Below are 25340 nucleotides of genomic sequence, written 5' to 3' on the forward strand. Positions count from 1 at the left end.
GCCCGTCTCAGCGCTCCGTTGGTCCTCTCACAGGGACCGCCTGGCCCCCGTGTTCTGGCGCAGCCCAAGCCCCCTCCACCCTATCCCGGCCTGCTCAAAAGGGCGCTGCCTACCGGAGCCGGGCGCTTCCTCTCGAAGGCTCTATCGCTCTCGCTCTCTAGCTCCCTCCGCCTCTCTCTTCTAGGATTCCCCCTGGACCTCGCGCTACTTCTATCGTCTTCCCTCTGTCTCTCTGTCTGTCTCTCTTTCTCTGTCCCTGTCTCTTTCTCAGCCTCTCTGTCTGTCTCCTTCCCTCTCCCCCTCCCCTGTCTCTCTCGATCGCTGTCTCTCTCCCTCCCTCGGTTTCTATCTCTCCATCCATCTCGTCCTTGCTCTCCTTCAAGCCGCGTGTGTGTGTGTACGTGTGTGTGTGTCTGTGTGTGTGTGTGTGCGTCTGAGTGGGTGAATCTGTGTGTGTGTGTGTGTGTGTGTGTGTGTGCGTGTGCGCGCGCGCGTGCGTGCGTGCGTGTGCGAGCGAGCGCCCGCGCGTGCGAGCGCGCCCGGGTGTGTCTGTGTGTGGGGGAGTGGATTTGCTCCTGGTGGTGGCGGGGTGTGTCTGGGTTTCTCTCAGCCCCTCTCACCCGGGATCAGGCCGCCGCCTCTAGTGGCAGCCCGGGGCAAAGCGGGGCCACCCCCCCGACCCGCTACCCGCCCCCGCGCCCTCTTGCCCACCGGCCGGACGGGCCTTGGTCGGGACACGCGACCGTGCTGGGGGCGTTGGGAGAGAAAGGCCCCGCGCGGCCCGGCCGGCTGGTCGCCCTTGGCCAGCCCTGACGGCTCTGGGTGGGTGGGGCAAGAGGGGGCCTCGCGGGAGCGCCTGAGCGGTGAGGGACCCAAAACGCCACCTCCGCGGCAGGGCGGAGGACCAGGAGGGGGTCCCAGGATCGTGGGCCCTGGGCCCTGACGCCTCGGAGCACTCCCTGTTCCGAGCGAGCCCCATGTGTTGGAAGCTCGGGAGCTGGGGAGCCGGGGGAAGGCCGCGGGCGAGCGGCTCGGGGGTCCCCGATCCGAGCCCCGCGGCCCCGGGCTGGCGGTGACGGCTGCAATCCGCCGGGCATGGCTGGGCCGGGCTCTTGGGGCAGCCAGGCGCCTGTCTCGGCGTCTACGGCCATACCACCCTGAACGCGCCCGATCTCGTCTGATCTCGGAAGCTAAGCAGGGTCGGGCCTGGTTAGTACTTGGATGGGAGACCGCCTGGGAATACCGGGTGCTGTAGGCTTTTTCTTTGGCTTTTTGCTTTTTCTTTCCTCTTCTTCCAGACGGAGTCTCGCTCTGCCGCCCAGGCTGGAGTGCAGCGGCGCCATCTCGGCTCACTGCAAGCTCCGCCTCCCGGGTTCACGCCCTTCTCCGGCCCCAGCCTCCCGAGTAGCTGGGACTGCAGGCGCCCGCCACCACGCCCGGCTGATTTTTTTTCTATTTTGCGTAGAGACGGGGTTTCACCCTGTTAGCCGGGATGGTCTCTACCTCCTCACCTGGTGATCCACCCGCCTCGGCCTCCCACCCACAGTGCTGGGATTACAGGCGGGAGCCACCGCGCCCGCCCGGCCTCCTGCAGGCTTTTTTGGCTTCCCCGCTGCCTCCCTTCCCCCTACGGTCACCATGCTCCCCAACCTCCCCTCGCTCTGCTCCCCCTTTATCGCCCACCTACACCTCCGCCGCAGCCCAGCCGGAGACCTCCTCCTGGGGGTCCGCCCCTATTACACGCCGGGCAGCAGCATCCCACCGCTTCCGCCTCGCCGCCGCCCCGCCAGGAGCCCGGCTCCAGCCTGGGAGGGCAGGGGGCCGGACCCCAGAGCCGCAGGCGCGGGTCCCCTGCCGTTCGCGGTGCCTTCCCGCTCCCGGAACGCCCAGGCCATTCAATTCACCCACCGGGCGGCGCGCCGTCGTCGCAACCTTCCAAACCGGGGGAAGGGGCGGGCAGGGGCAGCGGGTGCCACAGGCGCCAGCCCAGACCTCGGCTCCGGAACGCACGGGCTGCTTCACCCGGGGGAAGGACATTGCTTCGCCAGCCACCAGGAAAACAGTCCCTGTGCACCCGGATTCCCAACGGCCCCCCACTTCGTGTCAACACCAGTCCCGAGGACACGCCAGAGACCCAGGCCTCCGGCCCCGCCCGGTGCCACGGCTCCCGCCAAACGGGCGGGCGGGCGCACTCTGCAAATCCCGGGGCCCGCCGCAAGGCACCCAGAGCACAGGGTGGTGCCAAGAAAGGAAGGAACCTACGAAACCCACCTCCAAAGCAAGCAATTCAGCCAAGTAAAAGCCCGTCTCAGCGCTCCGTTGGTCCTCTCACAGGGACCGCCTGGCCCCCGTGTTCTGGCGCAGCCCAAGCCCCCTCCACCCTATCCCGGCCTACTCAAAAGGGCGCTGCCTACCGGAGCCGGGCGCTTCCTCTCGAAGGCTCTATCGCTCTCGCTCTCTAGCTCCCTCCGCCTGTCTCTTCTAGGATTCCCCCTGGACCTCGCGCTACTTCTGTCGTCTTCCCTCTGTCTCTCTGTCTGTCTCTCTTTCTCTGTCCCTGTCTCTTTCTCAGCCTCTCTGTCTGTCTCCTTCCCTCTCCCCCTCCCCTGTCTCTCTCGATCGCTGTCTCTCTCCCTCCCTCGGTTTCTATCTCTCCATCCATCTCGTCCTTGCTCTCCTTCAAGCCGCGTGTGTGTGTGTACGTGTGTGTGTGTCTGTGTGTGCGTGTGTGCGTCTGAGTGGGTGAGTCTGTGTGTGTGTGTGTGTGTGCGCGTGTGCGCGCGCGCGTGCGTGCGTGCGTGTGCGAGCGAGCGCCCGCGCGTGCGAGCGGGCCCGGGTGTGTCTGTGTGTGGGGGAGTGGATTTGCTCCTGGTGGTGGCGGGGTGTGTCTGGGTTTCTCTCAGCCCCTCTCACCCGGGATCAGGCCGCCGCCTCTAGTGGCAGCCCGGGGCAAAGCGGGGCCACCCCCCCGACCCGCTACCCGCCCCCGCGCCCTCTTGCCCACCGGCCGGACGGGCCTTGGTCGGGACACGCGACCGTGCTGGGGGCGTTGGGAGAGAAAGGCCCCGCGAGGCCCGGCCGGCTGGTCGCCCTTGGCCAGCCCTGACGGCTCTGGGTGGGTGGGGCAAGAGGGGGCCTCGCGGGAGCGCCTGAGCGGCGAGGGACCCAAAACGCCACCTCCGCGGCAGGGGGGAGGACCAGGAGGGGGTCCCGGGATCGTGGGCCCTGGGCGCTGACGCCTCGGAGCACTCCCTGTTCCAAGCGGGCCCCATGTGGTGGAAGCTCGGGAGCTGGGGAGCCGGGGGAAGGCCGCGGGCGAGCGGCTCGGGGGTCCCCGATCCGAGCCCCGCGGCCCCGGCAGGCGGTGACGGCTGCAATCCGGCGGGCATGGCTGGGCCGGGCTCTTGGGGCAGCCAGGCGCCTGTGTCGGCGTCTACGGCCATACCACCCTGAACGCGCCTGATCTCGTCTGATCTCGGAAGCTAAGCAGGGTCGGGCCTTGTTAGTACTTGGATGGGAGACCGCCTGGGAATACCGGGTGCTGTAGGCTTTTTCTTTCCTCTTCTTCCAGACGGAGTCTCGCTCTGCCGCCCAGGCTGGAGTGCAGCGGCGCCATCTCGGCTCACTGCAAGCTCCGCCTCCCGGGTTCACGCCCTTCTCCGGCCCCAGCCTCCCGAGTAGCTGGGACTGCAGGCGCCCGCCACCACGCCCGGCTGATTTTTTTTCTATTTTGCGTAGAGACGGGGTTTCACCCTGTTAGCCGGGATGGTCTCTACCTCCTCACCTGGTGATCCACCCGCCTCGGCCTCCCACCCACAGTGCTGGGATTACAGGCGGGAGCCACCGCGCCCGCCCGGCCTCCTGCAGGCTTTTTTGGCTTCCCCGCTGCCTCCCTTCCCCCTACGGTCACCATGCTCCCCAACCTCCCCTCGCTCTGCTCCCCCTTTATCGCCCACCTACACCTCCGCCGCAGCCCAGCCGGAGACCTCCTCCTGGGGGTCCGCCCCTACTACACGCCGGGCAGCAGCATCCCACCGCTTCCGCCTCGCCGCCGCCCCGCCAGGAGCCCGGCTCCAGCCTGGGAGGGCAGGGGGCCGGACCCCAGAGCCGCAGGCGCGGGTCCCCTGCCGTTCGCGGTGCCTTCCCGCTCCCGGAACGCCCAGGCCATTCAATTCACCCACCGGGCGGCGCGCCGTCGTCGCAACCTTCCAAACCGGGGGAAGGGGCGGGCAGGGGCAGCGGGTGCCACAGGCGCCAGCCCAGACCTCGGCTCCGGAACGCACGGGCTGCTTCACCCGGGGGAAGGACATTGCTTCGCCAGCCACCAGGAAAACAGTCCCTGTGCACCCGGATTCCCAACGGCCCCCCACTTCGTGTCAACACCAGTCCCGAGGACACGCCAGAGACCCAGGCCTCCGGCCCCGCCCGGTGCCACGGCTCCCGCCAAACGGGCGGGCGGGCGCACTCTGCAAATCCCGGGGCCCGCCGCAAGGCACCCAGAGCACAGGGTGGTGCCAAGAAAGGAAGGAACCTACGAAACCCACCTCCAAAGCAAGCAATTCAGCCAAGTAAAAGCCCGTCTCAGCGCTCCGTTGGTCCTCTCACAGGGACCGCCTGGCCCCCGTGTTCTGGCGCAGCCCAAGCCCCCTCCACCCTATCCCGGCCTGCTCAAAAGGGCGCTGCCTACCGGAGCCGGGCGCTTCCTCTCGAAGGCTCTATCGCTCTCGCTCTCTAGCTCCCTCCGCCTCTCTCTTCTAGGATTCCTCCTGGACCTCGCGCTACTTCTGTCGTCTTCCCTCTGTCTCTCTGTCTGTCTCTCTTTCTCTGTCCCTGTCTCTTTCTCAGCCTCTCTGTCTGTCTCCTTCCCTCTCCCCCTCCCCTGTCTCTCTCGATCGCTGTCTCTCTCCCTCCCTCGGTTTCTATCTCTCCATCCATCTCATCCTTGCTCTCCTTCAAGCCGCGTGTGTGTGTGTACGTGTGTGTGTGTCTGTGTGTGTGTGTGTGCGTCTGAGTGGGTGAATCTGTGTGTGTGTGTGTGTGTGTGTGTGTGTGTGTGCGTGCGCGCGCGCGCGTGCGTGCGTGCGTGTGAGCGCGCCCGGGTGTGTCTGTGTGTGGGGGAGTGGATTTGCTCCTGGTGGTGGCGGGGTGTGTCTGGGTTTCTCTCAGCCCCTCTCACCCGGGATCAGGCCGCCGCCTCTAGTGGCAGCCCGGGGCAAAGCGGGGCCACCCCCCCGACCCGCTACCCGCCCCCGCGCCCTCTTGCCCACCGGCCGGACGGGCCTTGGTCGGGACACGCGACCGTGCTGGGGGTGTTGGGAGAGAAAGGCCCCGCGCGGCCCGGCCGGCTGGTCGCCCTTGGCCAGCCCTGACGGCTCTGGGTGGGTGGGGCAAGAGGGGGCCTCGCGGGAGCGCCTGAGCGGTGAGGGACCCAAAACGCCACCTCCGCGGCAGGGCGGAGGACCAGGAGGGGGTCCCAGGATCGTGGGCCCTGGGCCCTGACGCCTCGGAGCACTCCCTGTTCCGAGCGAGCCCCATGTGGTGGAAGCTCGGGAGCTGGGGAGCCGGGGGAAGGCCGCGGGCGAGCGGCTCGGGGGTCCCCGATCCGAGCCCCGCGGCCCCGGGCTGGCGGTGACGGCTGCAATCCGCCGGGCATGGCTGGGCCGGGCTCTTGGGGCAGCCAGGCGCCTGTCTTGGTGTCTACGGCCATACCACCCTGAACGCGCCCGATCTCGTCTGATCTCGGAAGCTAAACAGGGTCGGGCCTGGTTAGTACTTGGATGGGAGACCGCCTGGGAATACCGGGTGCTGTAGGCTTTTTCTTTGGCTTTTTGCTTTTTCTTTCCTCTTCTTCCAGACGGAGTCTCGCTCTGCCGCCCAGGCTGGAGTGCAGCGGCGCCATCTCGGCTCACTGCAAGCTCCGCCTCCCGGGTTCACGCCCTTCTCCGGCCCCAGCCTCCCGAGTAGCTGGGACTGCAGGCGCCCGCCACCACGCCCGGCTGATTTTTTTTCTATTTTGCGTAGAGACGGGGTTTCACCCTGTTAGCCGGGATGGTCTCTACCTCCTCACCTGGTGATCCACCCGCCTCGGCCTCCCACCCACAGTGCTGGGATTACAGGCGGGAGCCACCGCGCCCGCCCGGCCTCCTGCAGGCTTTTTTGGCTTCCCCGCTGCCTCCCTTCCCCCTACGGTCACCATGCTCCCCAACTTCCCCTCGCTCTGCTCCCCCTTTATCGCCCACCTACACCTCCGCCGCAGCCCAGCCGGAGACCTCCTCCTGGGGGTCCGCCCCTATTACACGCCGGGCAGCAGCATCCCACCGCTTCCGCCTCGCCGCCGCCCCGCCAGGAGCCCGGCTCCAGCCTGGGAGGGCAGGGGGCCGGACCCCAGAGCCGCAGGCGCGGGTCCCCTGCCGTTCGCGGTGCCTTCCCGCTCCCGGAACGCCCAGGCCATTCAATTCACCCACCGGGCGGCGCGCCGTCGTCGCAACCTTCCAAACCGGGGGAAGGGGCGGGCAGGGGCAGCGGGTGCCACAGGCGCCAGCCCAGACCTCGGCTCCGGAACGCACGGGCTGCTTCACCCGGGGGAAGGACATTGCTTCGCCAGCCACCAGGAAAACAGTCCCTGTGCACCCGGATTCCCAACGGCCCCCCACTTCGTGTCAACACCAGTCCCGAGGACACGCCAGAGACCCAGGCCTCCGGCCCCGCCCGGTGCCACGGCTCCCGCCAAACGGGCGGGCGGGCGCACTCTGCAAATCCCGGGGCCCGCCGCAAGGCACCCAGAGCACAGGGTGGTGCCAAGAAAGGGAGGAACCTACGAAACCCACCTCCAAAGCAAGCAATTCAGCCAAGTAAAAGCCCGTCTCAGCGCTCCGTTGGTCCTCTCACAGGGACCGCCTGGCCCCCGTGTTCTGGCGCAGCCCAAGCCCCCTCCACCCTATCCTGGCCTGCTCAAAAGGGCGCTGCCTACCGGAGCCGGGCGCTTCCTCTCGAAGGCTCTATCGCTCTCGCTCTCTAGCTCCCTCCGCCTCTCTCTTCTAGGTTTCCCCCTGGACCTCGCGCTACTTCTGTCGTCTTCCCTCTGTCTCTCTGTCTGTCTCTCTTTCTCTGTCCCTGTCTCTTTCTCAGCCTCTCTGTCTGTCTCCTTCCCTCTCCCCCTCCCCTGTCTCTCTCGATCGCTGTCTCTCTCCCTCCCTCGGTTTCTATCTCTCCATCCATCTCGTCCTTGCTCTCCTTCAAGCCGCGTGTGTGTGTGTACGTGTGTGTGTGTCTGTGTGTGTGTGTGTGCGTCTGAGTGGGTGAGTCTGTGTGTGTGTTTGTGTGTGTGCGTGTGCGCGCGCGCGTGCGTGCGTGCGTGTGCGAGAGAGCGCCCGCGCTTGCGAGCGCGCCCGTGTGTGTCTGTGTGTGGGGGAGTGGATTTGCTCCTGGTGGTGGCGGGGTGTGTCTGGGTTTCTCTCAGCCCCTCTCACCCGGGATCAGGCCGCCGCCTCTAGTGGCAGCCCGGGGCAAAGCGGGGCCACCCCCCCGACCCGCTACCCGCCCCCGCGCCCTCTTGCCCACCGGCCGGACGGGCCTTGGTCGGGACACGCGACCGTGCTGGGGGCGTTGGGAGAGAAAGGCCCCGCGCGGCCCGGCCGGCTGGTCGCCCTTGGACAGCCCTGACGGCTCTGGGTGGGTGGGGCAAGAGGGGGCCTCGCGGGAGCGCCTGAGCGGCGAGGGACCCAAAACGCCACCTCCGCGGCAGGGCGGAGGACCAGGAGGGGGTCCCAGGATCGTGGGCCCTGGGCCCTGACGCCTCGGAGCACTCCCTGTTCCGAGCGAGCCCCATGTGGTGGAAGCTCGGGAGCTGGGGAGCCGGGGGAAGGCCGCGGGCGAGCGGCTCGGGGGTCCCCGATCCGAGCCCCGCGGCCCCGGGCTGGCGGTGACGGCTGCAATCCGGCGGGCATGGCTGGGCCGGGCTCTTGGGGCAGCCAGGCGCCTGTCTCGGCGTCTACGGCCATACCACCCTGAACGCGCCCGATCTCGTCTGATCTCGGAAGCTAAGCAGGGTCGGGCCTGGTTAGTACTTGGATGGGATTCCGCCGGGGAATACCGGGTGCTGTAGGCTTTTTCTTTCCTCTTCTTCCAGACGGAGTCTCGCTCTGCCGCCCAGGCTGGAGTGCAGCGGCGCCATCTCGGCTCACTGCAAGCTCCGCCTCCCGGGTTCACGCCCTTCTCCGGCCCCAGCCTCCCGAGTAGCTGGGACTGCAGGCGCCCGCCACCACGCCCGGCTGATTTTTTTTCTATTTTGCGTAGAGACGGGGTTTCACCCTGTTAGCCGGGATGGTCTCTACCTCCTCACCTGGTGATCCACCCGCCTCGGCCTCCCACCCACAGTGCTGGGATTACAGGCGGGAGCCACCGCGCCCGCCCGGCCTCCTGCAGGCTTTTTTGGCTTCCCCGCTGCCTCCCTTCCCCCTACGGTCACCATGCTCCCCAACCTCCCCTCGCTCTGCTCCCCCTTTATCGCCCACCTACACCTCCGCCGCAGCCCAGCCGGAGACCTCCTCCTGGGGGTCCGCCCCTATTACACGCCGGGCAGCAGCATCCCACCGCTTCCGCCTCGCCGCCGCCCCGCCAGGAGCCCGGCTCCAGCCTGGGAGGGCAGGGGGCCGGACCCCAGAGCCGCAGGCGCGGGTCCCCTGCCGTTCGCGGTGCCTTCCCGCTCCCGGAACGCCCAGGCCATTCAATTCACCCACCGGGCGGCGCGCCGTCGTCGCAACCTTCCAAACCGGGGGAAGGGGCGGGCAGGGGCAGCGGGTGCCACAGGCGCCAGCCCAGACCTCGGCTCCGGAACGCACGGGCTGCTTCACCCGGGGGAAGGACATTGCTTCGCCAGCCACCAGGAAAACAGTCCCTGTGCACCCGGATTCCCAACGGCCCCCCACTTCGTGTCAACACCAGTCCCGAGGACACGCCAGAGACCCAGGCCTCCGGCCCCGCCCGGTGCCACGGCTCCCGCCAAACGGGCGGGCGGGCGCACTCTGCAAATCCCGGGGCCCGCCGCAAGGCACCCAGAGCACAGGGTGGTGCCAAGAAAGGGAGGAACCTACGAAACCCACCTCCAAAGCAAGCAATTCAGCCAAGTAAAAGCCCGTCTCAGCGCTCCGTTGGTCCTCTCACAGGGACGGCCTGGCCCCCGTGTTCTGGCGCAGCCCAAGCCCCCTCCACCCTATCCCGGCCTGCTCAAAAGGGCGCTGCCTACCGGAGCCGGGCGCTTCCTCTCGAAGGCTCTATCGCTCTCGCTCTCTAGCTCCCTCCGCCTCTCTCTTCTAGGTTTCCCCCTGGACCTCGCGCTACTTCTGTCGTCTTCCCTCTGTCTCTCTGTCTGTCTCTCTTTCTCTGTCCCTGTCTCTTTCTCAGCCTCTCTGTCTGTCTCCTTCCCTCTCCCCCTCCCCTGTCTCTCTCGATCGCTGTCTCTCTCCCTCCCTCGGTTTCTATCTCTCCATCCATCTCGTCCTTGCTCTCCTTCAAGCCGCGTGTGTGTGTGTACGTGTGTGTGTGTCTGTGTGTGTGTGTGTGCGTCTGAGTGGGTGAGTCTGTGTGTGTGTGTGTGTGTGTGCGTGTGCGCGCGCGCGCGTGCGTGCGTGCGTGTGCGAGAGAGCGCCCGCGCGTGCGAGCGCGCCCGTGTGTGTCTGTGTGTGGGGGAGTGGATTTGCTCCTGGTGGTGGCGGGGTGTGTCTGGGTTTCTCTCAGCCCCTCTCACCCGGGATCAGGCCGCCGCCTCTAGTGGCAGCCCGGGGCAAAGCGGGGCCACCCCCCCGACCCGCTACCCGCCCCCGCGCCCTCTTGCCCACCGGCCGGACGGGCCTTGGTCGGGACACGCGACCGTGCTGGGGGCGTTGGGAGAGAAAGGCCCCGCGCGGCCCGGCCGGCTGGTCGCCCTTGGACAGCCCTGACGGCTCTGGGTGGGTGGGGCAAGAGGGGGCCTCGCGGGAGCGCCTGAGCGGCGAGGGACCCAAAACGCCACCTCCGCGGCAGGGCGGAGGACCAGGAGGGGGTCCCAGGATCGTGGGCCCTGGGCCCTGACGCCTCGGAGCACTCCCTGTTCCGAGCGAGCCCCATGTGGTGGAAGCTCGGGAGCTGGGGAGCCGGGGGAAGGCCGCGGGCGAGCGGCTCGGGGGTCCCCGATCCGAGCCCCGCGGCCCCGGGCTGGCGGTGACGGCTGCAATCCGGCGGGCATGGCTGGGCCGGGCTCTTGGGGCAGCCAGGCGCCTGTCTCGGCGTCTACGGCCATACCACCCTGAACGCGCCCGATCTCGTCTGATCTCGGAAGCTAAGCAGGGTCGGGCCTGGTTAGTACTTGGATGGGAGACCGCCTGGGAATACCGGGTGCTGTAGGCTTTTTCTTTGGCTTTTTGCTTTTTCTTTCCTCTTCTTCCAGACGGAGTCTCGCTCTGCCGCCCAGGCTGGAGTGCAGCGGCGCCATCTCGGCTCACTGCAAGCTCCGCCTCCCGGGTTCACGCCCTTCTCCGGCCCCAGCCTCCCGAGTAGCTGGGACTGCAGGCGCCCGCCACCACGCCCGGCTGATTTTTTTTCTATTTTGCGTAGAGACGGGGTTTCACCCTGTTAGCCGGGATGGTCTCTACCTCCTCACCTGGTGATCCACCCGCCTCGGCCTCCCACCCACAGTGCTGGGATTACAGGCGGGAGCCACCGCGCCCGCCCGGCCTCCTGCAGGCTTTTTTGGCTTCCCCGCTGCCTCCCTTCCCCCTACGGTCACCATGCTCCCCAACCTCCCCTCGCTCTGCTCCCCCTTTATCGCCCACCTACACCTCCGCCGCAGCCCAGCCGGAGACCTCCTCCTGGGGGTCCGCCCCTATTACACGCCGGGCAGCAGCATCCCACCGCTTCCGCCTCGCCGCCGCCCCGCCAGGAGCCCGGCTCCAGCCTGGGAGGGCAGGGGGCCGGACCCCAGAGCCGCAGGCGCGGGTCCCCTGCCGTTCGCGGTGCCTTCCCGCTCCCGGAACGCCCAGGCCATTCAATTCACCCACCGGGCGGCGCGCCGTCGTCGCAACCTTCCAAACCGGGGGAAGGGGCGGGCAGGGGCAGCGGGTGCCACAGGCGCCAGCCCAGACCTCGGCTCCGGAACGCACGGGCTGCTTCACCCGGGGGAAGGACATTGCTTCGCCAGCCACCAGGAAAACAGTCCCTGTGCACCCGGATTCCCAACGGCCCCCCACTTCGTGTCAACACCAGTCCCGAGGACACGCCAGAGACCCAGGCCTCCGGCCCCGCCCGGTGCCACGGCTCCCGCCAAACGGGCGGGCGGGCGCACTCTGCAAATCCCGGGGCCCGCCGCAAGGCACCCAGAGCACAGGGTGGTGCCAAGAAAGGAAGGAACCTACGAAACCCACCTCCAAAGCAAGCAATTCAGCCAAGTAAAAGCCCGTCTCAGCGCTCCGTTGGTCCTCTCACAGGGACCGCCTGGCCCCCGTGTTCTGGCGCAGCCCAAGCCCCCTCCACCCTATCCCGGCCTGCTCAAAAGGGCGCTGCCTACCGGAGCCGGGCGCTTCCTCTCGAAGGCTCTATCGCTCTCGCTCTCTAGCTCCCTCCGCCTCTCTCTTCTAGGATTCCCCCTGGACCTCGCGCTACTTCTGTCGTCTTCCCTCTGTCTCTCTGTCTGTCTCTCTTTCTCTGTCCCTGTCTCTTTCTCAGCCTCTCTGTCTGTCTCCTTCCCTCTCCCCCTCCCCTGTCTCTCTCGATCGCTGTCTCTCTCCCTCCCTCGGTTTCTATCTCTCCATCCATCTCGTCCTTGCTCTCCTTCAAGCCGCGTGTGTGTGTGTACGTGTGTGTGTGTCTGTGTGTGTGTGTGTGCGTCTGAGTGGGTGAATCTGTGTGTGTGTGTGTGTGTGTGTGTGTGTGCGTGTGCGCGCGCGCGTGCGTGCGTGCGTGTGCGAGCGAGCGCCCGCGCGTGCGAGCGCGCCCGGGTGTGTCTGTGTGTGGGGGAGTGGATTTGCTCCTGGTGGTGGCGGGGTGTGTCTGGGTTTCTCTCAGCCCCTCTCACCCGGGATCAGGCCGCCGCCTCTAGTGGCAGCCCGGGGCAAAGCGGGGCCACCCCCCCGACCCGCTACCCGCCCCCGCGCCCTCTTGCCCACCGGCCGGACGGGCCTTGGTCGGGACACGCGACCGTGCTGGGGGCGTTGGGAGAGAAAGGCCCCGCGCGGCCCGGCCGGCTGGTCGCCCTTGGCCAGCCCTGACGGCTCTGGGTGGGTGGGGCAAGAGGGGGCCTCGCGGGAGCGCCTGAGCGGTGAGGGACCCAAAACGCCACCTCCGCGGCAGGGCGGAGGACCAGGAGGGGGTCCCAGGATCGTGGGCCCTGGGCCCTGACGCCTCGGAGCACTCCCTGTTCCGAGCGAGCCCCATGTGTTGGAAGCTCGGGAGCTGGGGAGCCGGGGGAAGGCCGCGGGCGAGCGGCTCGGGGGTCCCCGATCCGAGCCCCGCGGCCCCGGGCTGGCGGTGACGGCTGCAATCCGCCGGGCATGGCTGGGCCGGGCTCTTGGGGCAGCCAGGCGCCTGTCTCGGCGTCTACGGCCATACCACCCTGAACGCGCCCGATCTCGTCTGATCTCGGAAGCTAAGCAGGGTCGGGCCTGGTTAGTACTTGGATGGGAGACCGCCTGGGAATACCGGGTGCTGTAGGCTTTTTCTTTGGCTTTTTGCTTTTTCTTTCCTCTTCTTCCAGACGGAGTCTCGCTCTGCCGCCCAGGCTGGAGTGCAGCGGCGCCATCTCGGCTCACTGCAAGCTCCGCCTCCCGGGTTCACGCCCTTCTCCGGCCCCAGCCTCCCGAGTAGCTGGGACTGCAGGCGCCCGCCACCACGCCCGGCTGATTTTTTTTCTATTTTGCGTAGAGACGGGGTTTCACCCTGTTAGCCGGGATGGTCTCTACCTCCTCACCTGGTGATCCACCCGCCTCGGCCTCCCACCCACAGTGCTGGGATTACAGGCGGGAGCCACCGCGCCCGCCCGGCCTCCTGCAGGCTTTTTTGGCTTCCCCGCTGCCTCCCTTCCCCCTACGGTCACCATGCTCCCCAACCTCCCCTCGCTCTGCTCCCCCTTTATCGCCCACCTACACCTCCGCCGCAGCCCAGCCGGAGACCTCCTCCTGGGGGTCCGCCCCTATTACACGCCGGGCAGCAGCATCCCACCGCTTCCGCCTCGCCGCCGCCCCGCCAGGAGCCCGGCTCCAGCCTGGGAGGGCAGGGGGCCGGACCCCAGAGCCGCAGGCGCGGGTCCCCTGCCGTTCGCGGTGCCTTCCCGCTCCCGGAACGCCCAGGCCATTCAATTCACCCACCGGGCGGCGCGCCGTCGTCGCAACCTTCCAAACCGGGGGAAGGGGCGGGCAGGGGCAGCGGGTGCCACAGGCGCCAGCCCAGACCTCGGCTCCGGAACGCACGGGCTGCTTCACCCGGGGGAAGGACATTGCTTCGCCAGCCACCAGGAAAACAGTCCCTGTGCACCCGGATTCCCAACGGCCCCCCACTTCGTGTCAACACCAGTCCCGAGGACACGCCAGAGACCCAGGCCTCCGGCCCCGCCCGGTGCCACGGCTCCCGCCAAACGGGCGGGCGGGCGCACTCTGCAAATCCCGGGGCCCGCCGCAAGGCACCCAGAGCACAGGGTGGTGCCAAGAAAGGAAGGAACCTACGAAACCCACCTCCAAAGCAAGCAATTCAGCCAAGTAAAAGCCCGTCTCAGCGCTCCGTTGGTCCTCTCACAGGGACCGCCTGGCCCCCGTGTTCTGGCGCAGCCCAAGCCCCCTCCACCCTATCCCGGCCTACTCAAAAGGGCGCTGCCTACCGGAGCCGGGCGCTTCCTCTCGAAGGCTCTATCGCTCTCGCTCTCTAGCTCCCTCCGCCTGTCTCTTCTAGGATTCCCCCTGGACCTCGCGCTACTTCTGTCGTCTTCCCTCTGTCTCTCTGTCTGTCTCTCTTTCTCTGTCCCTGTCTCTTTCTCAGCCTCTCTGTCTGTCTCCTTCCCTCTCCCCCTCCCCTGTCTCTCTCGATCGCTGTCTCTCTCCCTCCCTCGGTTTCTATCTCTCCATCCATCTCGTCCTTGCTCTCCTTCAAGCCGCGTGTGTGTGTGTACGTGTGTGTGTGTCTGTGTGTGCGTGTGTGCGTCTGAGTGGGTGAGTCTGTGTGTGTGTGTGTGTGTGCGCGTGTGCGCGCGCGCGTGCGTGCGTGCGTGTGCGAGCGAGCGCCCGCGCGTGCGAGCGGGCCCGGGTGTGTCTGTGTGTGGGGGAGTGGATTTGCTCCTGGTGGTGGCGGGGTGTGTCTGGGTTTCTCTCAGCCCCTCTCACCCGGGATCAGGCCGCCGCCTCTAGTGGCAGCCCGGGGCAAAGCGGGGCCACCCCCCCGACCCGCTACCCGCCCCCGCGCCCTCTTGCCCACCGGCCGGACGGGCCTTGGTCGGGACACGCGACCGTGCTGGGGGCGTTGGGAGAGAAAGGCCCCGCGAGGCCCGGCCGGCTGGTCGCCCTTGGCCAGCCCTGACGGCTCTGGGTGGGTGGGGCAAGAGGGGGCCTCGCGGGAGCGCCTGAGCGGCGAGGGACCCAAAACGCCACCTCCGCGGCAGGGGGGAGGACCAGGAGGGGGTCCCGGGATCGTGGGCCCTGGGCGCTGACGCCTCGGAGCACTCCCTGTTCCAAGCGGGCCCCATGTGGTGGAAGCTCGGGAGCTGGGGAGCCGGGGGAAGGCCGCGGGCGAGCGGCTCGGGGGTCCCCGATCCGAGCCCCGCGGCCCCGGCAGGCGGTGACGGCTGCAATCCGGCGGGCATGGCTGGGCCGGGCTCTTGGGGCAGCCAGGCGCCTGTGTCGGCGTCTACGGCCATACCACCCTGAACGCGCCTGATCTCGTCTGATCTCGGAAGCTAAGCAGGGTCGGGCCTTGTTAGTACTTGGATGGGAGACCGCCTGGGAATACCGGGTGCTGTAGGCTTTTTCTTTCCTCTTCTTCCAGACGGAGTCTCGCTCTGCCGCCCAGGCTGGAGTGCAGCGGCGCCATCTCGGCTCACTGCAAGCTCCGCCTCCCGGGTTCACGCCCTTCTCCGGCCCCAGCCTCCCGAGTAGCTGGGACTGCAGGCGCCCGCCACCACGCCCGGCTGATTTTTTTTCTATTTTGCGTAGAGACGGGGTTTCACCCTGTTAGCCGGGATGGTCTCTACCTCCTCACCTGGTGATCCACCCGCCTCGGCCTCCCACCCACAGTGCTGGGATTACAGGCGGGAGCCACCGCGCCCGCCCGGCCTCCTGCAGGCTTTTTTGGCTTCCCCGCTGCCTCCCTTCCCCCTACGGTCACCATGCTCCCCAACCTCCCCTCGCTCTGCTCCCCCTTTATCGCCCACCTACACCTCCGCCGCAGCCCAGCCGGAGACCTCCTCCTGGGGGTCCGCCCCTATTACACGCCGGGCAGCAGCATCCCACCGCTTCCGCCTCGCCGCCGCCCCGCCAGGAGCCCGGCTCCAGCCTGGGAGGGCAGGGGGCCGGACCCCAGAGCCGCAGGCGCGGGTCCCCTGCCGTTCGCGGTGCCTTCCCGCTCCCGGAACGCCCAGGCCATTCAATTCACCCACCGGGCGGCGCGCCGTCGTCGCAACCTTCCAAACCGGGGGAAGGGGCGGGCAGGGGCAGCGGGTGCCACAGGCGCCAGCCCAGACCTCGGCTCCGGAACGCACGGGCTGCTTCACCCGGGGGAAGGACATTGCTTCGCCAGCCACCAGGAAAACAGTCCCTGTGCACCCGGATTCCCAACGGCCCCCCACTTCGTGTCAACACCAGTCCCGAGGACACGCCAGAGACCCAGGCCTCCGGCCCCGCCCGGTGCCACGGCTCCCGCCAAACGGGCGGGCGGGCGCACTCTGCAAATCCCGGGGCCCGCCGCAAGGCACCCAGAGCACAGGGTGGTGCCAAGAAAGGGAGGAACCTACGAAACCCACCTCCAAAGCAAGCAATTCAGCCAAGTAAAAGCCCGTCTCAGCGCTCCGTTGGTCCTCTCACAGGGACCGCCTGGCCCCCGTGTTCTGGCGCAGCCCAAGCCCCCTCCACCCTATCCCGGCCTACTCAAAAGGGCGCTGCCTACCGGAGCCGGGCGCTTCCTCTCGAAGGCTCTATCGCTCTCGCTCTCTAGCTCCCTCCGCCTCTCTCTTCTAGGTTTCCCCCTGGACCTCGCGCTACTTCTGTCGTCTTCCCTCTGTCTCTCTGTCTGTCTCTCTTTCTCTGTCCCTGTCTCTTTCTCAGCCTCTCTGTCTGTCTCCTTCCCTCTCCCCCTCCCCTGTCTCTCTCGATCGCTGTCTCTCTCCCTCCCTCGGTTTCTATCTCTCCATCCATCTCGTCCTTGCTCTCCTTCAAGCCGCGTGTGTGTGTGTACGTGTGTGTGTGTCTGTGTGTGTGTGTGTGCGTCTGAGTGGGTGAGTCTGTGTGTGTGTGTGTGTGTGTGCGTGTGCGCGCGCGCGTGCGTGCGTGCGTGTGCGAGAGAGCGCCCGCGCGTGCGAGCGCGCCCGTGTGTGTCTGTGTGTGGGGGAGTGGATTTGCTCCTGGTGGTGGCGGGGTGTGTCTGGGTTTCTCTCAGCCCCTCTCACCCGGGATCAGGCCGCCGCCTCTAGTGGCAGCCCGGGGCAAAGCGGGGCCACCCCCCCGACCCGCTACCCGCCCCCGCGCCCTCTTGCCCACCGGCCGGACGGGCCTTGGTCGGGACACGCGACCGTGCTGGGGGCGTTGGGAGAGAAAGGCCCCGCGCGTCCCGGCCGGCTGGTCGCCCTTGGCCAGCCCTGACGGCTCTGGGTGGGTGGGGCAAGAGGGGGCCTCGCGGGAGCGCCTGAGCGGCGAGGGACCCAAAACGCCACCTCCGCGGCAGGGCGGAGGACCAGGAGGGGGTCCCAGGATCGTGGGCCCTGGGCCCTGACGCCTCGGAGCACTCCCTGTTCCGAGCGAGCCCCATGTGGTGGAAGCTCGGGAGCTGGGGAGCCGGGGGAAGGCCGCGGGCGAGCGGCTCGGGGGTCCCCGATCCGAGCCCCGCTGCCCCGGGCTGGCGGTGACGGCTGCAATCCGGCGGGCATGGCTGGGCCGGGCTCTTGGGGCAGCCAGGCGCCTGTCTCGGCGTCTACGGCCATACCACCCTGAACGCGCCCGATCTCGTCTGATCTCGGAAGCTAAGCAGGGTCGGGCCTGGTTAGTACTTGGATGGGAGACCGCCTGGGAATACCGGGTGCTGTAGGCTTTTTCTTTGGCTTTTTGCTTTTTCTTTCCTCTTCTTCCAGACGGAGTCTCGCTCTGCCGCCCAGGCTGGAGTGCAGCGGCGCCATCTCGGCTCACTGCAAGCTCCGCCTCCCGGGTTCACGCCCTTCTCCGGCCCCAGCCTCCCGAGTAGCTGGGACTGCAGGCGCCCGCCACCACGCCCGGCTGATTTTTTTTCTATTTTGCGTAGAGACGGGGTTTCACCCTGTTAGCCGGGATGGTCTCTACCTCCTCACCTGGTGATCCACCCGCCTCGGCCTCCCACCCACAGTGCTGGGATTACAGGCGGGAGCCACCGCGCCCGCCCGGCCTCCTGCAGGGTTTTTTGGCTTCCCCGCTGCCTCCCTTCCCCCTACGGTCACCATGCTCCCCAACCTCCCCTCGCTCTGCTCCCCCTTTATCGCCCACCTACACCTCCGCCGCAGCCCAGCCGGAGACCTCCTCCTGGGGGTCCGCCCCTATTACACGCCGGGCAGCAGCATCCCACCGCTTCCGCCTCGCCGCCGCCCCGCCAGGAGCCGGGCTCCAGCCTGGGAGGGCAGGGGGCCGGACCCCAGAGCCGCAGGCGCGGGTCCCCTGCCGTTCGCGGTGCCTTCCCGCTCCCGGAACGCCCAGGCCATTCAATTCACCCAAAGGGCGGCGCGCCGTCGTCGCAACCTTCCAAACCGGGGGAATGGGCGGGCAGGGGCAGCGGGTGCCACAGGCGCCAGCCCAGACCTCGGCTCCGGAACGCACAGGCTGCTTCACCCGGGGGAAGGACATTGCTTCGCCAGCCACCAGGAAAACAGTCCCTGTGCACCCAGATTCCCAACGGCCCCCCACTTCGTGTCAACACCAGTCCCGAGGACACGCCAGAGACCCAGGCCTCCGGCCCCGCCCGGTGCCACGGCTCCCGCCAAACGGGCGGGCGGGCGCACTCTGCAAATCCCGGGGCCCGCCGCAAGGCACCCAGAGCACAGGGTGGTGCCAAGAAAGGAAGGAACCTACGAAACCCACCTCCAAAGCAAGCAATTCAGCCAAGTAAAAGCCCGTCTCAGCGCTCCGTTGGTCCTCTCACAGGGACCGCCTGGCCCCCGTGTTCTGGCGCAGCCCAAGCCCCCTCCACCCTATCCCGGCCTGCTCAAAAGGGCGCTGCCTACCGGAGCCGGGCGCTTCCTCTCGAAGGCTCTATCGCTCTCGCTCTCTAGCTCCCTCCGCCTCTCTCTTCTAGGATTCCCCCTGGACCTCGCGCTACTTCTGTCGTCTTCCCTCTGTCTCTCTGTCTGTCTCTCTTTCTCTGTCCCTGTCTCTTTCGCAGCCTCTCTGTCTGTCTCCTTCCCTCTCCCCCTCCCCTGTCTCTCTCGATCGCTGTCTCTCTCCCTCCCTCGGTTTCTATCTCTCCATCCATCTCATCCTTGCTCTCCTTCAAGCCGCGTGTGTGTGTGTACGTGTGTGTGTGTCTGTGTGTGTGTGTGTGCGTCTGAGTGGCTGAATCTGTGTGTGTGTGTGTGTGTGTGTGTGCGTGCGCGCGCGCGCGTGCGTGCGTGCGTGTGCGAGAGAGCGCCCGCGCGTGCGAGCGCGCCCGTGTGTGTCTGTGTGTGGGGGAGTGGATTTGCTCCTGGTGGTGGCGGGGTGTGTCTGGGTTTCTCTCAGCCCCTCTCACCCGGGATCAGGCCGCCGCCTCTAGTGGCAGCCCGGGGCAAAGCGGGGCCACCCCCCCGACCCGCTACCCGCCCCCGCGCCCTCTTGCCCACCGGCCGGACGGGCCTTGGTCGGGACACGCGACCGTGCTGGGGGCGTTGGGAGAGAAAGGCCCCGCGAGGCCCGGCCGGCTGGTCGCCCTTGGCCAGCCCTGACGCCTCTGGGTGGGTGGGGCAAGAGGGGGCCTCGCGGGAGCGCCTGAGCGGCGAGGGACCCAAAACGCCACCTCCGCGGCAGGGGGGAGGACCAGGAGGTGGTCCCGGGATCGTGGGCCCTGGGCGCTGACGCCTCGGAGCACTCCCTGTTCCAAGCGGGCCCCATGTGGTGGAAGCTCGGGAGCTGGGGAGCCGGGGGAAGGCCGCGGGCGAGCGGCTCGGGGGTCCCCGATCCGAGCCCCGCGGCCCCGGCAGGCGGTGACGGCTGCAATCCGGCGGGCATGGCTGGGCCGGGCTCTTGGGGCAGCCAGGCGCCTGTGTCGGCGTCTACGGCCATACCACCCTGAACGCGCCTGATCTCGTCTGATCTCGGAAGCTAAGCAGGGTCGGGCCTTGTTAGTACTTGGATGGGAGACCGCCTGGGAATACCGGGTGCTGTAGGCTTTTTCTTTCCTCTTCTTCCAGACGGAGTCTCGCTCTGCCGCCCAGGCTGGAGTGCAGCGGCGCCATCTCGGCTCACTGCAAGCTCCGCCTCCCGGGTTCACGCCCTTCTCTGGCCCCAGCCTCCCGAGTAGCTGGGACTGCAGGCGCCCGCCACCACGCCCGGCTGATTTTTTTTCTATTTTGCGTAGAGACGGGGTTTCACCCTGTTAGCCGGGATGGTCTCTACCTCCTCACCTGGTGATCCACCCGCCTCGGCCTCCCACCCACAGTGCTGGGATTACAGGCGGGAGCCACCGCGCCCGCCCGGCCTCCTGCAGGCTTTTTTGGCTTCCCCGCTGCCTCCCTTCCCCCTACGGTCACCATGCTCCCCAACCTCCCCTCGCTCTGCTCCCCCTTTATCGCCCACCTACACCTCCGCCGCAGCCCAGCCGGAGACCTCCTCCTGGGGGTCCGCCCCTATTACACGCCGGGCAGCAGCATCCCACCGCTTCCGCCTCGCCGCCGCCCCGCCAGGAGCCCGGCTCCAGCCTGGGAGGGCAGGGGGCCGGACCCCAGAGCCGCAGGCGCGGGTCCCCTGCCGTTCGCGGTGCCTTCCCGCTCCCGGAACGCCCAGGCCATTCAATTCACCCACCGGGCGGCGCGCCGTCGTCGCAACCTTCCAAACCGGGGGAAGGGGCGGGCAGGGGCAGCGGGTGCCACAGGCGCCAGCCCAGACCTCGGCTCCGGAACGCACGGGCTGCTTCACCCGGGGGAAGGACATTGCTTCGCCAGCCACCAGGAAAACAGTCCCTGTGCACCCGGATTCCCAACGGCCCCCCACTTCGTGTCAACACCAGTCCCGAGGACACGCCAGAGACCCAGGCCTCCGGCCCCGCCCGGTGCCACGGCTCCCGCCAAACGGGCGGGCGGGCGCACTCTGCAAATCCCGGGGCCCGCCGCAAGGCACCCAGAGCACAGGGTGGTGCCAAGAAAGGAAGGAACCTACGAAACCCACCTCCAAAGCAAGCAATTCAGCCAAGTAAAAGCCCGTCTCAGCGCTCCGTTGGTCCTCTCACAGGGACGGCCTGGCCCCCGTGTTCTGGCGCAGCCCAAGCCCCCTCCACCCTATCCCGGCCTGCTCAAAAGGGCGCTGCCTACCGGAGCCGGGCGCTTCCTCTCGAAGGCTCTATCGCTCTCGCTCTCTAGCTCCCTCCGCCTCTCTCTTCTAGGTTTCCCCCTGGACCTCGCGCTACTTCTGTCGTCTTCCCTCTGTCTCTCTGTCTCTCTCTCTTTCTCTGTCCCTGTCTCTTTCTCAGCCTCTCTGTCTGTCTCCTTCCCTCTCCCCCTCCCCTGTCTCTCTCGATCGCTGTCTCTCTCCCTCCCTCGGTTTCTATCTCTCCATCCATCTCGTCCTTGCTCTCCTTCAAGCCGCGTGTGTGTGTGTACGTGTGTGTGTGTCTGTGTGTGTGTGTGTGCGTCTGAGTGGGTGAGTCTGTGTGTGTGTGTGTGTGTGTGCGTGTGCGCGCGCGCGCGTGCGTGCGTGCGTGTGCGAGAGAGCGCCCGCGCGTGCGAGCGCGCCCGTGTGTGTCTGTGTGTGGGGGAGTGGATTTGCTCCTGGTGGTGGCGGGGTGTGTCTGGGTTTCTCTCAGCCCCTCTCACCCGGGATCAGGCCGCCGCCTCTAGTGGCAGCCCGGGGCAAAGCGGGGCCACCCCCCCGACCCGCTACCCGCCCCCGCGCCCTCTTGCCCACCGGCCGGACGGGCCTTGGTCGGGACACGCGACCGTGCTGGGGGCGTTGGGAGAGAAAGGCCCCGCGCGGCCCGGCCGGCTGGTCGCCCTTGGCCAGCCCTGACGGCTCTGGGTGGGTGGGGCAAGAGGGGGCCTCGCGGGAGCGCCTGAGCGGTGAGGGACCCAAAACGCCACCTCCGCGGCAGGGCGGAGGACCAGGAGGGGGTCCCAGGATCGTGGGCCCTGGGCCCTGACGCCTCGGAGCACTCCCTGTTCCGAGCGAGCCCCATGTGTTGGAAGCTCGGGAGCTGGGGAGCCGGGGGAAGGCCGCGGGCGAGCGGCTCGGGGGTCCCCGATCCGAGCCCCGCGGCCCCGGGCTGGCGGTGACGGCTGCAATCCGCCGGGCATGGCTGGGCCGGGCTCTTGGGGCAGCCAGGCGCCTGTCTCGGCGTCTACGGCCATACCACCCTGAACGCGCCCGATCTCGTCTGATCTCGGAAGCTAAGCAGGGTCGGGCCTGGTTAGTACTTGGATGGGAGACCGCCTGGGAATACCGGGTGCTGTAGGCTTTTTCTTTGGCTTTTTGCTTTTTCTTTCCTCTTCTTCCAGACGGAGTCTCGCTCTGCCGCCCAGGCTGGAGTGCAGCGGCGCCATCTCGGCTCACTGCAAGCTCCGCCTCCCGGGTTCACGCCCTTCTCCGGCCCCAGCCTCCCGAGTAGCTGGGACTGCAGGCGCCCGCCACCACGCCCGGCTGATTTTTTTTCTATTTTGCGTAGAGACGGGGTTTCACCCTGTTAGCCGGGATGGTCTCTACCTCCTCACCTGGTGATCCACCCGCCTCGGCCTCCCACCCACAGTGCTGGGATTACAGGCGGGAGCCACCGCGCCCGCCCGGCCTCCTGCAGGCTTTTTTGGCTTCCCCGCTGCCTCCCTTCCCCCTACGGTCACCATGCTCCCCAACCTCCCCTCGCTCTGCTCCCCCTTTATCGCCCACCTACACCTCCGCCGCAGCCCAGCCGGAGACCTCCTCCTGGGGGTCCGCCCCTATTACACGCCGGGCAGCAGCATCCCACCGCTTCCGCCTCGCCGCCGCCCCGCCAGGAGCCCGGCTCCAGCCTGGGAGGGCAGGGGGCCGGACCCCAGAGCCGCAGGCGCGGGTCCCCTGCCGTTCGCGGTGCCTTCCCGCTCCCGGAACGCCCAGGCCATTCAATTCACCCACCGGGCGGCGCGCCGTCGTCGCAACCTTCCAAACCGGGGGAAGGGGCGGGCAGGGGCAGCGGGTGCCACAGGCGCCAGCCCAGACCTCGGCTCCGGAACGCACGGGCTGCTTCACCCGGGGGAAGGACATTGCTTCGCCAGCCACCAGGAAAACAGTCCCTGTGCACCCGGATTCCCAACGGCCCCCCACTTCGTGTCAACACCAGTCCCGAGGACACGCCAGAGACCCAGGCCTCCGGCCCCGCCCGGTGCCACGGCTCCCGCCAAACGGGCGGGCGGGCGCACTCTGCAAATCCCGGGGCCCGCCGCAAGGCACCCAGAGCACAGGGTGGTGCCAAGAAAGGAAGGAACCTACGAAACCCACCTCCAAAGCAAGCAATTCAGCCAAGTAAAAGCCCGTCTCAGCGCTCCGTTGGTCCTCTCACAGGGACCGCCTGGCCCCCGTGTTCTGGCGCAGCCCAAGCCCCCTCCACCCTATCCCGGCCTACTCAAAAGGGCGCTGCCTACCGGAGCCGGGCGCTTCCTCTCGAAGGCTCTATCGCTCTCGCTCTCTAGCTCCCTCCGCCTGTCTCTTCTAGGATTCCCCCTGGACCTCGCGCTACTTCTGTCGTCTTCCCTCTGTCTCTCTGTCTGTCTCTCTTTCTCTGTCCCTGTCTCTTTCTCAGCCTCTCTGTCTGTCTCCTTCCCTCTCCCCCTCCCCTGTCTCTCTCGATCGCTGTCTCTCTCCCTCCCTCGGTTTCTATCTCTCCATCCATCTCGTCCTTGCTCTCCTTCAAGCCGCGTGTGTGTGTGTACGTGTGTGTGTGTCTGTGTGTGCGTGTGTGCGTCTGAGTGGGTGAGTCTGTGTGTGTGTGTGTGTGTGCGCGTGTGCGCGCGCGCGTGCGTGCGTGCGTGTGCGAGCGAGCGCCCGCGCGTGCGAGCGGGCCCGGGTGTGTCTGTGTGTGGGGGAGTGGATTTGCTCCTGGTGGTGGCGGGGTGTGTCTGGGTTTCTCTCAGCCCCTCTCACCCGGGATCAGGCCGCCGCCTCTAGTGGCAGCCCGGGGCAAAGCGGGGCCACCCCCCCGACCCGCTACCCGCCCCCGCGCCCTCTTGCCCACCGGCCGGACGGGCCTTGGTCGGGACACGCGACCGTGCTGGGGGCGTTGGGAGAGAAAGGCCCCGCGAGGCCCGGCCGGCTGGTCGCCCTTGGCCAGCCCTGACGGCTCTGGGTGGGTGGGGCAAGAGGGGGCCTCGCGGGAGCGCCTGAGCGGCGAGGGACCCAAAACGCCACCTCCGCGGCAGGGGGGAGGACCAGGAGGGGGTCCCGGGATCGTGGGCCCTGGGCGCTGACGCCTCGGAGCACTCCCTGTTCCAAGCGGGCCCCATGTGGTGGAAGCTCGGGAGCTGGGGAGCCGGGGGAAGGCCGCGGGCGAGCGGCTCGGGGGTCCCCGATCCGAGCCCCGCGGCCCCGGCAGGCGGTGACGGCTGCAATCCGGCGGGCATGGCTGGGCCGGGCTCTTGGGGCAGCCAGGCGCCTGTGTCGGCGTCTACGGCCATACCACCCTGAACGCGCCTGATCTCGTCTGATCTCGGAAGCTAAGCAGGGTCGGGCCTTGTTAGTACTTGGATGGGAGACCGCCTGGGAATACCGGGTGCTGTAGGCTTTTTCTTTCCTCTTCTTCCAGACGGAGTCTCGCTCTGCCGCCCAGGCTGGAGTGCAGCGGCGCCATCTCGGCTCACTGCAAGCTCCGCCTCCCGGGTTCACGCCCTTCTCCGGCCCCAGCCTCCCGAGTAGCTGGGACTGCAGGCGCCCGCCACCACGCCCGGCTGATTTTTTTTCTATTTTGCGTAGAGACGGGGTTTCACCCTGTTAGCCGGGATGGTCTCTACCTCCTCACCTGGTGATCCACCCGCCTCGGCCTCCCACCCACAGTGCTGGGATTACAGGCGGGAGCCACCGCGCCCGCCCGGCCTCCTGCAGGCTTTTTTGGCTTCCCCGCTGCCTCCCTTCCCCCTACGGTCACCATGCTCCCCAACCTCCCCTCGCTCTGCTCCCCCTTTATCGCCCACCTACACCTCCGCCGCAGCCCAGCCGGAGACCTCCTCCTGGGGGTCCGCCCCTATTACACGCCGGGCAGCAGCATCCCACCGCTTCCGCCTCGCCGCCGCCCCGCCAGGAGCCCGGCTCCAGCCTGGGAGGGCAGGGGGCCGGACCCCAGAGCCGCAGGCGCGGGTCCCCTGCCGTTCGCGGTGCCTTCCCGCTCCCGGAACGCCCAGGCCATTCAATTCACCCACCGGGCGGCGCGCCGTCGTCGCAACCTTCCAAACCGGGGGAAGGGGCGGGCAGGGGCAGCGGGTGCCACAGGCGCCAGCCCAGACCTCGGCTCCGGAACGCACGGGCTGCTTCACCCGGGGGAAGGACATTGCTTCGCCAGCCACCAGGAAAACAGTCCCTGTGCACCCGGATTCCCAACGGCCCCCCACTTCGTGTCAACACCAGTCCCGAGGACACGCCAGAGACCCAGGCCTCCGGCCCCGCCCGGTGCCACGGCTCCCGCCAAACGGGCGGGCGGGCGCACTCTGCAAATCCCGGGGCCCGCCGCAAGGCACCCAGAGCACAGGGTGGTGCCAAGAAAGGGAGGAACCTACGAAACCCACCTCCAAAGCAAGCAATTCAGCCAAGTAAAAGCCCGTCTCAGCGCTCCGTTGGTCCTCTCACAGGGACCGCCTGGCCCCCGTGTTCTGGCGCAGCCCAAGCCCCCTCCACCCTATCCCGGCCTACTCAAAAGGGCGCTGCCTACCGGAGCCGGGCGCTTCCTCTCGAAGGCTCTATCGCTCTCGCTCTCTAGCTCCCTCCGCCTCTCTCTTCTAGGTTTCCCCCTGGACCTCG

General features: G+C 68.0%; 11 non-coding genes across 11 annotated transcripts; all 11 read left to right on the forward strand.

Annotated features, from left to right (window-relative positions):
* Positions 1 to 1139: 1139 nt before the first annotated feature.
* On the forward strand, positions 1140 to 1258 carry LOC129022321 (5S ribosomal RNA). Its single transcript, XR_008496356.1, has one exon. It is a non-coding gene; the product is annotated as a 5S ribosomal RNA (ribosomal RNA).
* Positions 1259 to 3431: 2173 nt separating this feature from the next.
* Positions 3432 to 3550, forward strand: LOC129022451 (5S ribosomal RNA). The gene has a single exon (XR_008496433.1). It is a non-coding gene; the product is annotated as a 5S ribosomal RNA (ribosomal RNA).
* Positions 3551 to 5695: 2145 nt separating this feature from the next.
* On the forward strand, positions 5696 to 5814 carry LOC129022287 (5S ribosomal RNA). The gene has a single exon (XR_008496342.1). It is a non-coding gene; the product is annotated as a 5S ribosomal RNA (ribosomal RNA).
* A 2174-nt stretch (positions 5815 to 7988) lies between these two features.
* On the forward strand, positions 7989 to 8107 carry LOC129022445 (5S ribosomal RNA). Its single transcript, XR_008496428.1, has one exon. It is a non-coding gene; the product is annotated as a 5S ribosomal RNA (ribosomal RNA).
* Positions 8108 to 10264: 2157 nt separating this feature from the next.
* On the forward strand, positions 10265 to 10383 carry LOC129022374 (5S ribosomal RNA). The gene has a single exon (XR_008496395.1). It is a non-coding gene; the product is annotated as a 5S ribosomal RNA (ribosomal RNA).
* Positions 10384 to 12565: 2182 nt separating this feature from the next.
* On the forward strand, positions 12566 to 12684 carry LOC129022419 (5S ribosomal RNA). The gene has a single exon (XR_008496416.1). It is a non-coding gene; the product is annotated as a 5S ribosomal RNA (ribosomal RNA).
* A 2173-nt stretch (positions 12685 to 14857) lies between these two features.
* On the forward strand, positions 14858 to 14976 carry LOC129022455 (5S ribosomal RNA). Its single transcript, XR_008496434.1, has one exon. It is a non-coding gene; the product is annotated as a 5S ribosomal RNA (ribosomal RNA).
* Positions 14977 to 17131: 2155 nt separating this feature from the next.
* Positions 17132 to 17250, forward strand: LOC129022464 (5S ribosomal RNA). The gene has a single exon (XR_008496437.1). It is a non-coding gene; the product is annotated as a 5S ribosomal RNA (ribosomal RNA).
* A 2177-nt stretch (positions 17251 to 19427) lies between these two features.
* Positions 19428 to 19546, forward strand: LOC129022461 (5S ribosomal RNA). The gene has a single exon (XR_008496436.1). It is a non-coding gene; the product is annotated as a 5S ribosomal RNA (ribosomal RNA).
* Positions 19547 to 21703: 2157 nt separating this feature from the next.
* LOC129022518 (5S ribosomal RNA) lies at positions 21704 to 21822 on the forward strand. The gene has a single exon (XR_008496455.1). It is a non-coding gene; the product is annotated as a 5S ribosomal RNA (ribosomal RNA).
* A 2173-nt stretch (positions 21823 to 23995) lies between these two features.
* LOC129022469 (5S ribosomal RNA) lies at positions 23996 to 24114 on the forward strand. Its single transcript, XR_008496439.1, has one exon. It is a non-coding gene; the product is annotated as a 5S ribosomal RNA (ribosomal RNA).
* The last annotated feature ends 1226 nt before the right edge of the window (positions 24115 to 25340 follow it).

This window comes from Pongo pygmaeus, chromosome 1, assembly GCF_028885625.2.
Source record: "Pongo pygmaeus isolate AG05252 chromosome 1, NHGRI_mPonPyg2-v2.0_pri, whole genome shotgun sequence".
NCBI lineage: Eukaryota > Metazoa > Chordata > Mammalia > Primates > Hominidae > Pongo > Pongo pygmaeus.